Source organism: Labeo rohita, unplaced genomic scaffold, assembly GCF_022985175.1.
Source record: "Labeo rohita strain BAU-BD-2019 unplaced genomic scaffold, IGBB_LRoh.1.0 scaffold_179, whole genome shotgun sequence".
In the NCBI taxonomy this organism is placed as follows: Eukaryota; Metazoa; Chordata; class Actinopteri; order Cypriniformes; family Cyprinidae; genus Labeo; species Labeo rohita.
In genome coordinates this window covers 6843-18856 of record NW_026127989.1, presented here as the reverse complement: position 1 = coordinate 18856, position 12014 = coordinate 6843, and positions in this window count along the sequence as shown.

Genomic DNA, 12014 nt, shown 5'->3' with positions numbered 1-12014 from the left:
ATGTGTTCACTTTTATTCTTTACTTTGGTTATGTTCTTGTTTGAATAATGTCTACTTAAAATTAATGTAAATCTTTGAGAAATTTGCTACACACTCAGAATTACCCACATTATACTATTTCTATTTTAATGTTTGTATAGTAGCCGTTTAACAAATGGAAGACATTTAAAAAATGTTATATGCACAAAGTATGTTGTAGTAAATTAGAACGGTCTACTTCTTGCTTAAGTCCACAAACAATGTGTTATTGTTTGTAATTTACACGTGGTTAAAACGTTTTGTAGACGTTCAGGTCTGACTGGACCGTTTTTGGACCATTTTAGAACTTGTAGTAAGTTAAGTTGTCTAAACCTCCAGAATGGGTGTGTGACTATTTTATATGTAGGCATATATACTAAAATTATATTAACACATTAAATTAAATTAATACACAGTATAGACATGCAGAAGATGACACATTTAGACGTCCAGGGACGTCCAGAAAAGACGTGCAGTTCACGTCCAGATAACGTCAAAGACGTCGGTTCAACTTTCATTTTGGAACTATTTTTCAACCATGACGGGACGTGTCGGAGGGACGTCTTTTCAACGGTCCTTACACGTCGAAATGTTTGCTGGGCAGCTCTCGACCTGTGGTTAGAGGCATAGTTCCTTGTTAGTAAGACATATGGGCTCCATAAGTTATCCACAATAAGCAAACTAACAGTAAAATCTATATCTTTAACTCAATCTAATTATAAATGCATTTTAATCTACGTTTTAAGCTTCCTCTGTAGCCGCAGTTTTTGAATAGTGCGCATGCACATAAATGCCTACGGGAACCCCGGAGTATGACGTAAGAGGGAACCCGCGATGAATCAAACATCAAATAAAGCGAAATGACAGGGAACCAAAAATAGTAAATTAGTAGCAGGTGCCATGTTCAATATAGCTGCATTTTGATCTCTAATCGGTTAAATAACATAAGTTATTACACGTCATTAACAACGGCCCTACATTGTTGAAATAATGTGGTTCAAGCGACAGAGATGCGACCTGTTTGAGAAACAGTCGTGACTAGCTAATTCGTTTCCACAACAATGCATCGTACTAGGTTAATCAGCGAGCTATGTCTTTGTACGGGAAACGCATCCCAGACTTGTTGCACATGCAAGTTATTTAAGCTGTTTTGGTAGGGTCTTGTTATTTCGTATTAGCCCACATTATGTATGTTAACAGTGTTATTTAATGAAGCCATATGATTATTATTAATTAGCCAATCTTTGTTACCTCAGTGTTTTATAGGCTATAGTCTAATGCATTTTAAGCCATGGAAACGAATAGTAAGGCAGATGAATTTACCGAGATTAAAACATGTTACTAACGTCAACAGCCAAAAAGGTTCCCTTTCGAGGAACTCGAACTGCATCCTCTAGAGGTCGCTATGGGGAACATCTCCTACGTGACCCGTGTCTGAAGCTATATACAAAAACTACACTGTACTGGCTGGCGACAGCCTAGGACATCGCTGCTGGCGCATCATACCAGTGCGACCGCATTATATAAAAGGGTGCCGGTTAAACACAACATCCTCTTCTTCGTCTTCAGCAACTGTTTTGTTTGAAGCCTGCAAACTCTACCGGTAAGCTTTCTCTTCTTACCTAATATGGCCAGCACTAGCAAGGCGTTTGAGAAGTGTGCGGATCTGTGTCCTAGATTCTTGACACCCGATGACACACATGATCTTTGCGTCATATGTTTGGGCAAGGAGCACGCACGCGATGTCCTCGATGGGGCGATTTGTGTGCATTGTGAGCTTCTTCCTATGAAGAAGAAAGAGGGACAGCCATCTGTTTCCCGCGGTTCGGGACCTGCCGCTGCTCAGGCGCGGAGGAAACTGAGCTCATGGGGATCGCAGGTGGGTCTCGCCGATAAGCTAGATATGGGGCTTTCCCTGTCTCGCTCGTCGGCTGGGGACGAGAGTGAGCTGTTGGAGGATGAAGATGTGATTTCTCTCATATCGTCTGGTCCAGCAGCCAGTGCTTTGCTGGGTTCTACCCAGGAAGAACAGGAATGGTTAGATGAAGAAATGCAACCTGAATCTTCTCAAACCTCCTGCCCCATGTACGATGAGCTGTTGGAGGTTATGGAACGTGCCACGACAAGGTTGGATCTGCCACCTTCTTAAGAAGGTGGCGCCGCGGGGTCGTCTTGACGAGCGTTTCCTTTCTGACCATAACCCCCCGGCTCAAGTGAGCCTTCCATTCCTTCCCGATCTCCATTCAGAGGTTGTGAAGGCATGGAATAAGCCTTTTTCTTCAGGTATTCATAGATTCCAGCATACTAGTTATGCTAATATTGAGGGAATGCGCGAAAATGGCTATGAGAGGATGCCTCCTATTGAAGAGACGCTTGCTAGTTATCTCTCCTTAGGTGTAGCATCATCTCTTAAGGCTCCCTCCTTGCCATCCAAGCCACTTCAGAGAACATCTTGCTTGAATGGCAGGGCATACGCGGCAGCAGGTCAGGCTGTGGCCTCTTTGCACACGATGGGGGTGCTTCAGGCTTATCAGGCTGACCTGCTGAAAGACCTGGATAAGGGCCAGGGGCTTTCCCCTGATGAGGTATCAGAGCTGCGCCATACCGCAGATTTGGCTCTCCGGGCCACCAAGCAGGCCGCCACTGCCATGGGAAGATCTATGGTGGCCATGGTGGTTACAGAGAGACATCTCTGGGTAAACCTGGCTGACCTCGGGAAGAAAGAGAAGGGCTTTCTCCTCGATGTGCCAGTTTCGCCCTCTGAGCTTTTCGGTACTTCCGTTGAGACGGTGGTCGGGAAGTTTAGGGAGGCGAATGCGCGCTCTGATGCTTTCAGAACCTTCATTCCTCAAAGGACCAGGTCTGAGCCCAAACATCAAAGGGGTCCTGGCCCGTCCCGTTCTGAGGATCGGAGACAGGCTCAGAAGGCTAGTGTTGGTTGTCAAGATCTGAGGGAGGTGGTCCAGGTGAGGCGGTCCCTACGCTTTCACTCAAATTTCCACTTAATCTTGCGATAGAAATTCTACAGCCTCTATAATTTCTTCAACAAAAACATGTGGACACCACAACCCTTGCCAAAATTAACCATGGTTTTATCACAGTAAAACTGCTCAATTTTCTGCTGTGTGATTTCTTAATACTTGAAACAATAAAAACAACAACTGTATTAAATCATAGCCATAGATAACTGACTAGAGCTACAACTACAGTTTATAAATAATACAGTTTAATTACAAATTATTAATTTATTTACTTTTATTTTGATAAGAGGGCACCCATTTGGGTCAGAACATCATGTGGACTGAACAACAACTCATTACTGTCCTCATGTTCTCAGATTATTAATTCACAAAGTATTTACTAAAGAAAACAACAACATTTCAATTAAGGACGTGCAATAAATTGGAATTTGATGTCACAAGGGAGAAACTCCTTGATCACCAGAAGAATGACTCCCATACAGCAGAACAAAACAAAATCATAGCAAAATGTAAACTTAAAATAAATGACAAACATGCATGTGTACTTGCAAGTAAAGTATCACAAGTTCATTTCATTTGTCCAACAGTGTGTTTATTGTCATTTTTCTTAAAGTGAACATTTTACCACATCTCAAATGTGGTTTGATCATGGAGATAATGATATTTTAAACTATTAGGCCTTTATGTTTCTGCGTGTTGGCAAAAACCAAAACCAAAAGAAAACTTGAGATAACTGAATTTGAACACGCTTAAGTGCGCCACAAGCTGCTCATTCTTTTTTACAGACAGCGACTGAGACACAGTGACAGAGTGGATCCTTATTTTCACCTCAGGATAAAGGCAAGATATAATTCTTATTGTTTTATGATACGCCTAATTTATTAGCGCTGAATTTGTTTATCTTAGAACTCACAGACATAGAATTAGGGATGCGACTGCCAAACTGTCCCTAGCAATAATTTTGATGAAACAATTAAATATATGTATATGTTTTTGTAATTTTGGACGCATCTGAAACGTCACACCATTGATATTACCTAAGAAGTTAAAGTAAATAGGCTACGTTAGAAAACTGCGCACTTTCATTCAAGCGCATTTAACATGGGCACACCGGGGCAAACCTTAAATTAATGTTGTTCAACTGAATGCACAAATCAAACTGCTAGCTGCAATATCCTGAAAACTGAACACTGAAATAAGAGCTTGTGGTTTATCTGTCAATCAGATGCGCATGAAAGTTGTGTTCGTTCTTACAGCAACAGCAGAGTTTTCTTTTACAACCCAGCAAGCAATTTTTGGTCTAAAAAACGTATATTTGCCGTTGAAACACAGCCCAGACGTCTAGGCTAAAATAAGGTTGTCATTGGGCTGTCAGTGAAAATTTAATAGACGTCTAAACATAGCCCTAGAATAGACTAGACATCATTTAGACCACTATTAAACGAATACATCTGAATGTCTAATAGACATTGAATCTGCGTCTAGGCTAAAACAAGACTGAATTTGGGCTGTCAGTGAAAATCTAATAGACGTCTAACCATAGTCCAATAATAGACTAGTCATCAAACAGACAGCTAATGAACCCCTACATATAAACATCTAAAACACAACAAAATGGCCATCCATCCAAACGAACTACATATACAGCTTTTATTAAGAAAAATAACATTAACAACTTAAGAAAATACAAAATTATAAAAATGCAAAAGAATTAATGACAAAAAATATAAATGCATTACACTCAAATATAAATATTATGATAAAAATATGGAATTTAACAACTTAAGATAATTATATATATATATATATATATATATATATATATATGTATATATGTATATATATATATATATATATATTAAATACCTTATGATATTTAAAATAAATAAATAGTACAAATCAAGAGCATGTTATCACACTTAACATTAAAACATTGCGGATAAATGACAACATAAAAAAAAATTAGATTAAAAAAAGATTAATCAATTTGTTGGTTTACTTATTTTAACAAATAAAACAACCAACAGTGAACTCGAAGGAAATGATTAATTATTGTTTTTTTTCTTGTATAAAATGTTTCCCAACTGCATTCCTCAAGTACAACTCAAGTACAAGTTGGTCATCACTGCATCTGCAAAATAAGAAAAAACAAATAGCAAAAGAAAAGCTTTTTGAGAGAGAACTGAGAGAGAAAGGTCTGAATATGAGGGAACATGAGGGAATTTTTAAAACCCTAAAATAGAAAACAGATTGAGGTGGTTAACAATTGCGGACAAAGTTCACTGACATTTTAAAATCACCAGTAAAGAAGTTATTTTTTACATTTCTGATTTGCGCTGTAACTTATTACGTATTGACACCACAGTGTTTGATTAATGTGGCACACTTTGAAGACTTTAGCTTTCCAGCATCCTTCTGCCACTGTCTTTGAGATTTGTTCATTCAATTCTGCACAACTTTGACACCTGAATAACACATGCCAGTGTCAGGCAGGTAGTATTATATGTGTCACTGTAAAAGTGTCCAAAATTGTCTGGCACAACTAATTTCATAACAACACAGTGATAGCTGCTGTAATTAAAAAGTAGCCCAGTACACACATTAACCTTAAATGTACATGGAATAATTATTCACCCCTACCGTTTTTATTACATTATGTTTTCTGATTGTTCTGTTTTAATGCTGCATTGCACATCTGAGCTATTTGCACTATTTTAATTCTGCTGCAAACTTTTTATAATTGAACATTTTATATTGCAAATTGAAATAATTTGTATTTTTGAGCTTTAGTATCAATTTGGAAGTTTCAAACTAAATCTTATTGTACTTATACAATAACAAAGATACTCTATTTATTTAGCTCATGCTTTCTCTGTATGTAACAAGCCATTGTTCAGTCATAAATTCAATATAATAGTTAAAATAAATGACTGAATTTGTCAAAGATGAGAGTTCTAGTGAGGAAATGTTGTTTTGGAGAGATTTTTTGTTTGTTTGTCTGTTTGTTTGTTTTTTACACCATTGCTGCCCGGATCTCCTCTTTTTCCAACAGCTTTTCCAGATGTAGAAACTCCTCCTCAATTTGTCCAATTCTTCTGAATGTGTGTTCACTGTATAAATTAATATAGATTAATCAAAGCTTTTGTTCTGTTGTTTGCTGTTTTGCCGTTTTAAAATCGCTTGAGTTTGTAAACACATACAAATGAACTTTCACTCTATTATCTATTAAATTTTGCAATGAATCCTCTGATCATATGCATGCTGTACCGTGGGGCCTAATGTTAGTCCATAGGCATCACTATCATCTATGATCTGCTCCCTTCACTAAAATGTCACGGTTCCTACACATGATAACAAATAAAGTATAGATAAACAATGAACACATATACTTACCAAGACCAAGCAGGAAAGTCCTTTATCGTTTGTTGCTTGCCCGTTGATTTCCCACAGGTAAACTTAGTGTTCTCTCCTGTAAAAACAAAATTCAAAACGGCGGAATTATTGCTGGATCTTGCGCCAGTGATCTCTACTAACTTTCAAGTCTCGTGTTGCCAGTAGTCACGTCTCAGTAGGGCGACAATTGCGGTTGGGAATTGTTATTGCATATTTATTTATAAATTGAAAGAAAGTCAAATTATGTTGTATAATGTGTATGAATGTTACACTTAACAGCCTGTGGAATGCATGACATCATATTATTAAATGCAATTAAACTTTTGAAACATTTAAATTAGCATTATTTTGGCATAATTAATAATGCATTATTTAATAATGCTGTAAAATAATGAAATAAAATATAAAAAATTTAAGACTATTTTGGTCATGCTCGTTGCTGGTCTGATACTGGGCTATAGCCAAGCTGTTAAAATTAGACACTGATTGCCTCGATTTCGCCGGTTGGGCTAAAAGCAGACTGCACATAGCCCATCCAACTCAGAGCTAAAACGTGGCTACATATATATCATGTCATTAAATGACACTGACATCTTAGATATTATTGACACCGCAAACATGATGGTATATCAGCCATCCCATGCGCTGCCTGGCCAAAAACTACAATGAATCAGATTTGACTATGAGTGGGCTACAAATAGCTGGTCTGACTACGAGCTAAATCTCGGCTACAAACAGGCTACGAATAGAACATGTCAAAGAAATGAAATCAAACAGATTGTAAACGCTGTTCACTTTGCTTACGTGATGGAATATCATACATCTCACAAGTTATTTTGCCAAAACAATGACATGTATCCAAATTCAAGGTTTTTGGGCTAGTAGGGGGTCACACATAGCCGGACGGTGAAATGACGGCTATTGCTTGCTGGGTAACCCTGTGAAACCTTTTTGGCTGTTGACGTTAATAACGTGTTAAGGGGTGTGCGATATTGACAAAAAAGGATATCTCAGTATTTTCTGAGATTTTATCTATAATAATAATCAGACATATTTTTGCTGAGCGCAGATTTTCGCTGCAAGACTATCGTGGACAGTTGACTCCTAAAGTTTTTGATATTCTTCATATTCAAAGTGGTCCGTTCACAGCAGTGACAAGTAAACAAGTTTAAAGTGATTTTTACCTTTTATGGGCATTTTTTACCTTTATAAAGCCATTCTTTTTTTTTTTTCTAAAAGTGTGCATTATCATTTGCATCAAACTCTTATATTTAATCAATAATCACTTAGAATAATAAGACATTTCAGGTTGTAACTAAACAAATAAAATCATTATCAACAAAATTCATCTTTTTAGTGCAGAGGAAGCACAGACAGTGCATCTGAAGTGAAATTTAGATGTATTTACAACCCACTGTTTAATGCAGGAGATGAATGCATTTCACCTGCAGTTACAAATGTATGAATAATGTTTTTATATTTTAATCCTAAAACGTTGAATGCTAATTTTTGAAATTATAAAAAAAGGAAAATGTACTTTAAATGTGAAATTAAAATCACCAGTAGGTGCAGGAATGGAAAAAAATGGCACTCTTCGTGTGATATTGATGAACTATGTGAAATTATATATGTTTTCTGCTCCAATTTGTTGAATTTTGGGAATATTCTAAATGCAGTGCATTTTATTACACTGAATCATGCAGTGAAAGAATGCTCTCTAAATAAGGCACAGTCAGTCTAGCGAATGTTTAAGTACTTATAACTACTCTTATAATCAGTGAAGCTGGCCATACACTCTTACTTGCATAGTTCGTACTTCTGCACTTTGTTGCTTATGATGAGGGAATTCGCGAGTTTTAGTCAAAACTCCGGGTTTCAGCTGACTCTTCTGAACGCCTCTGATTGGCCACTATATTCTAAACTCAACAGAGTCGTGTGTGATTGGTTATAATGAGCAACTCTGTAAAAACGCATAAAAATAAAATATGATGTAACGTGAGCAGGGCTAAATTTAATACAGTAACCAAATCGTTTTATTTAAGTTTCATTTTCACAAGTTTCATGTTTGCATATTTTTTGGGTGTTATGGGGGGTCCCTTAATGTTTATAGGAGGTCCGGGATATATCAGACAATATACCTTTGTTTTGAGAATGACCTTTGTTTTGTTTTTATGAGTTATTAGGCTATTGTTATTATGTTTTATTTAATGTGTTTATTATTATTATGTTAGGTTATTGTTTGCATTTGATCTGTTTAATTATTGCTGTTTGTAATTGTTCCATTTTTTATTTTATTTTTTTACTGTTACTAAGCTTAACTTTTTAACTGTTACTATTAAAATGATGAACTGCAATTAAATATTGTATCACTGTTTGCCATTACTGTACAATGTTTTACAAATGAACTACTTTCAACTAAACAAATAATCAAATAAAATACTTAATGGAAATAAAAACAGCTGAATATTCATTTTTAAAGGTATTTTATGTTTTCAATGAGTTGGTTAGGCAGCATTACAGCATTACGGATGGATGTCTCAACATGGGTACAGTTTGAACAAAAAAGTTCTTGTATTTAATACAACCTAATTATGAATGTTAATAAGTATTAATATTTTAGTAGACAAGTAAAGGAAATGTCATATGAAAAAGCACTTCTTTTTAGTCCCTAGTTTTGGTGTGGCAATGTAAAAAGCAAAAAGTGTACTGTACCCGGTCTACCCGACAATATGTAAATATTATTACAAATGCCTGCAAAGGGCGCCAATTCTTAATAATTGTTGTTGTTACACTTACAGGACGATCAAATCCTGTGTTTAATATTGAACATTTAATTCAAATTTCCACTTAATCTTGTGATAGAAATTCTACAGCCTCTATAATTTCTTCAACAAAAACATGTGGACATCACAGCCCTTGCCAAAATTAACCATGGTTTTATCACAGTAAAACTGCTTAATTTTCTGCTGTGTGATTTCTGAATACTTGAGACAATAAAAACAGCAATGAATTGGAATTTGATGTCAGAAACTCAGACTCCCATACAGGGGTGCAAAACCAAAATTCCGTCATAGGACCTTAAAATGCTAAATGCTTTTGGGAAAATCATAGCAAAATGTAAACTTAAAATAAACGACAAACATGTATGTGTACTTGCAAGTAAAGTATTACAAGTTAATTTCATTTGTCCAACAGTGTGTTTATTGTAACTTTTGTGAAAGTGAACATTTTACCACATCTCAAATGTGGTTTGATCATGGAGATAATGATATTTTAAACTATTAGGCCTTTATGTTTCTGCGTGTTGGCAAAAACCAAAACCAAAAGAAAACTTGAGATAACTGAATTTGAACACGCTCAAGTGCGCCACAAGCTGTTTTTATTCGGTTTTACAGACAGCGACTGAGACACAGTGACAGAGTGGATCCTCATTTTCACCTCTGGATAAAGGCAAGATATAATTCTTATTGTTTTATGATTGTTAGGTGCGCCTAATTTATTAGCCCTGAATTCGTTTTTTCTTAGAACTCACGGACGTAGAATTAGGGATGGGGGATACCAGGCAGCGATTGCCAAACTGTCCCTAGCAATAATTTTAATCAAACCCTTAAATACACGTATATGTTTTTGTAATTTTGGACGCATCTGAAACGTCATACCATTGATATTACCTAAGAAGTTAATGTAAGTAGGCTACGTTAGAAAACTAGCTTTCAAGGAAGCGCATTTAACATTGGCGGAATGTAGTCGCACACCGGACGATCCTGAGTCGCCGGTTACAGTCTTTAACCTTAAATTAATGTTGTTCAACTGAATGTACAAATCTAACTGTTAGCTGCAATATCCACGAATTAAAAAAAAAAAACACACTGGAATAATAGCTTGTGGTTTATCTGTCAATCAGATGCGCATTAAAATTGTGTTCCTTCTTACAGCAACAGTAGAGTTTTCCTTAAGAATCATCCTGGGTCTAATTCGATTAACATTAAAGTAAAGTGATGCGTGATTAAGACACCCAGCGCTTTTATGCTGATGTTGTTGGTTCATAAAATCAAAACTGTATAATTATTATCAATTTAACATACTAACATTAAATAAAAAAAAACTCTTTTGTGAATTATATGTTGGCTAGCATAAGCTAAGACATGAAACAGTGGTCAAAGGTCTATCATAAAAGCAAAAATGAGTGGGTGGTTGGGCACGCAGGGGGGTGGGGTTGGGTTTATGTCCCCACCAATGTCAAAAGCAAACCTATGCTCTTGTGAATGGTTATTATAGTTATATAGCAAGTAGGCTTTCTTTGTTTCAGGTTGCCATGTCAACACTCATGACATATGGTGTGAGAAGCGGATCTAGAATCATAAAATCATAAAATATTTGTTGTGCATAATTGCTTCCCCAAACACTTAATTTACAGTGGATGTAAAAGTATTCAGAGTCTTTCATTTATTTCACATTTTGTTTTGTTGCAGCTTTATACTATGCTTTAAATTTGTTTTTCATATGGGGTGTGGAAAAGCATAAACCAGATTTGAGATCAATCCTTAAATATATGAAAAATTGAAATAATTATATTGCAGAAGACCCCTCCAAATGCAGTACTTTGGAACTTTGGCAGCGTAATTTTTTTTGTCCTGTGAAACAAAAGCTGAAATGTTACCAGAATAGCTGTCACAGTTTTATTGACAATGACAGTTATAAACAAACTATTAAAAATGTCAGAGATTTTTAACAAAAATTAAATTAGTACCAAGGGAGCGTTTTGCCCCACAGGTTGCAAAAGTTTTTTCCCCCACTCTACCCTGTGTGCACAGTTTAGTTGAATGTTAAAGTTGACCTGTATGGAGATAAAATAATGCCATAAAGATTTGCATGTGAAGAGTACGTGTTGTGCAAGTGTACATAAGACTGTAAGCATAAATTAAATTTGCACGTGCAAGAAGCTTTGTAAAATTGTAAATCGCGTTTCAAGCATAAGAAAAAAAAGATGTGCAGCATTTTACTGTTACTCATAAGTGTAATTCGTAAGTGTGATCTGCATTCTTCCGACTTCCATTTCTCCACGCTTACACTTTTGGCATGTTGTTTTCGCTAAACTACGGTCAAAAGCACTGCAAGCCTGTGAACAGTGATTTGCACACGAAAACAACAGTTTAAAGATCTGCAAAACAGATTTACTGCGTAGAACCAATCTGTATGTGTAAAAAACAAACTGTTGCAAATGTCTAAATGACTTGTTGTGTATGTAGGACACAAAGTTGCCGAAACAATCCGATATGTACAGCTCCATCTTTCTTTTATCTGCGCTTACACTTTTGGCACGATTCTCTCACTCACTGAGTTTTGCAAGGGTGGGGGGGGCACCACCTTTTTGTAGCCAATCAAATGAGACTCTCACGGACTCCATTTACTCTTATCTGATTGGTTCAATAAACACATCACACGCCAAAACATTTATCTTCATTTAGTTCTCGCTGCCGCTCGCTTCCGGTGGAATGATACTTTTAATGTACACACACATTAAAATAAATAAATAAACAACAACTTAATTAAAACATGATACTTTATAAGTTGTGTATTATTAGGCTAGACTCTCATGTGTTCATCCTGAATTGCTAGCTG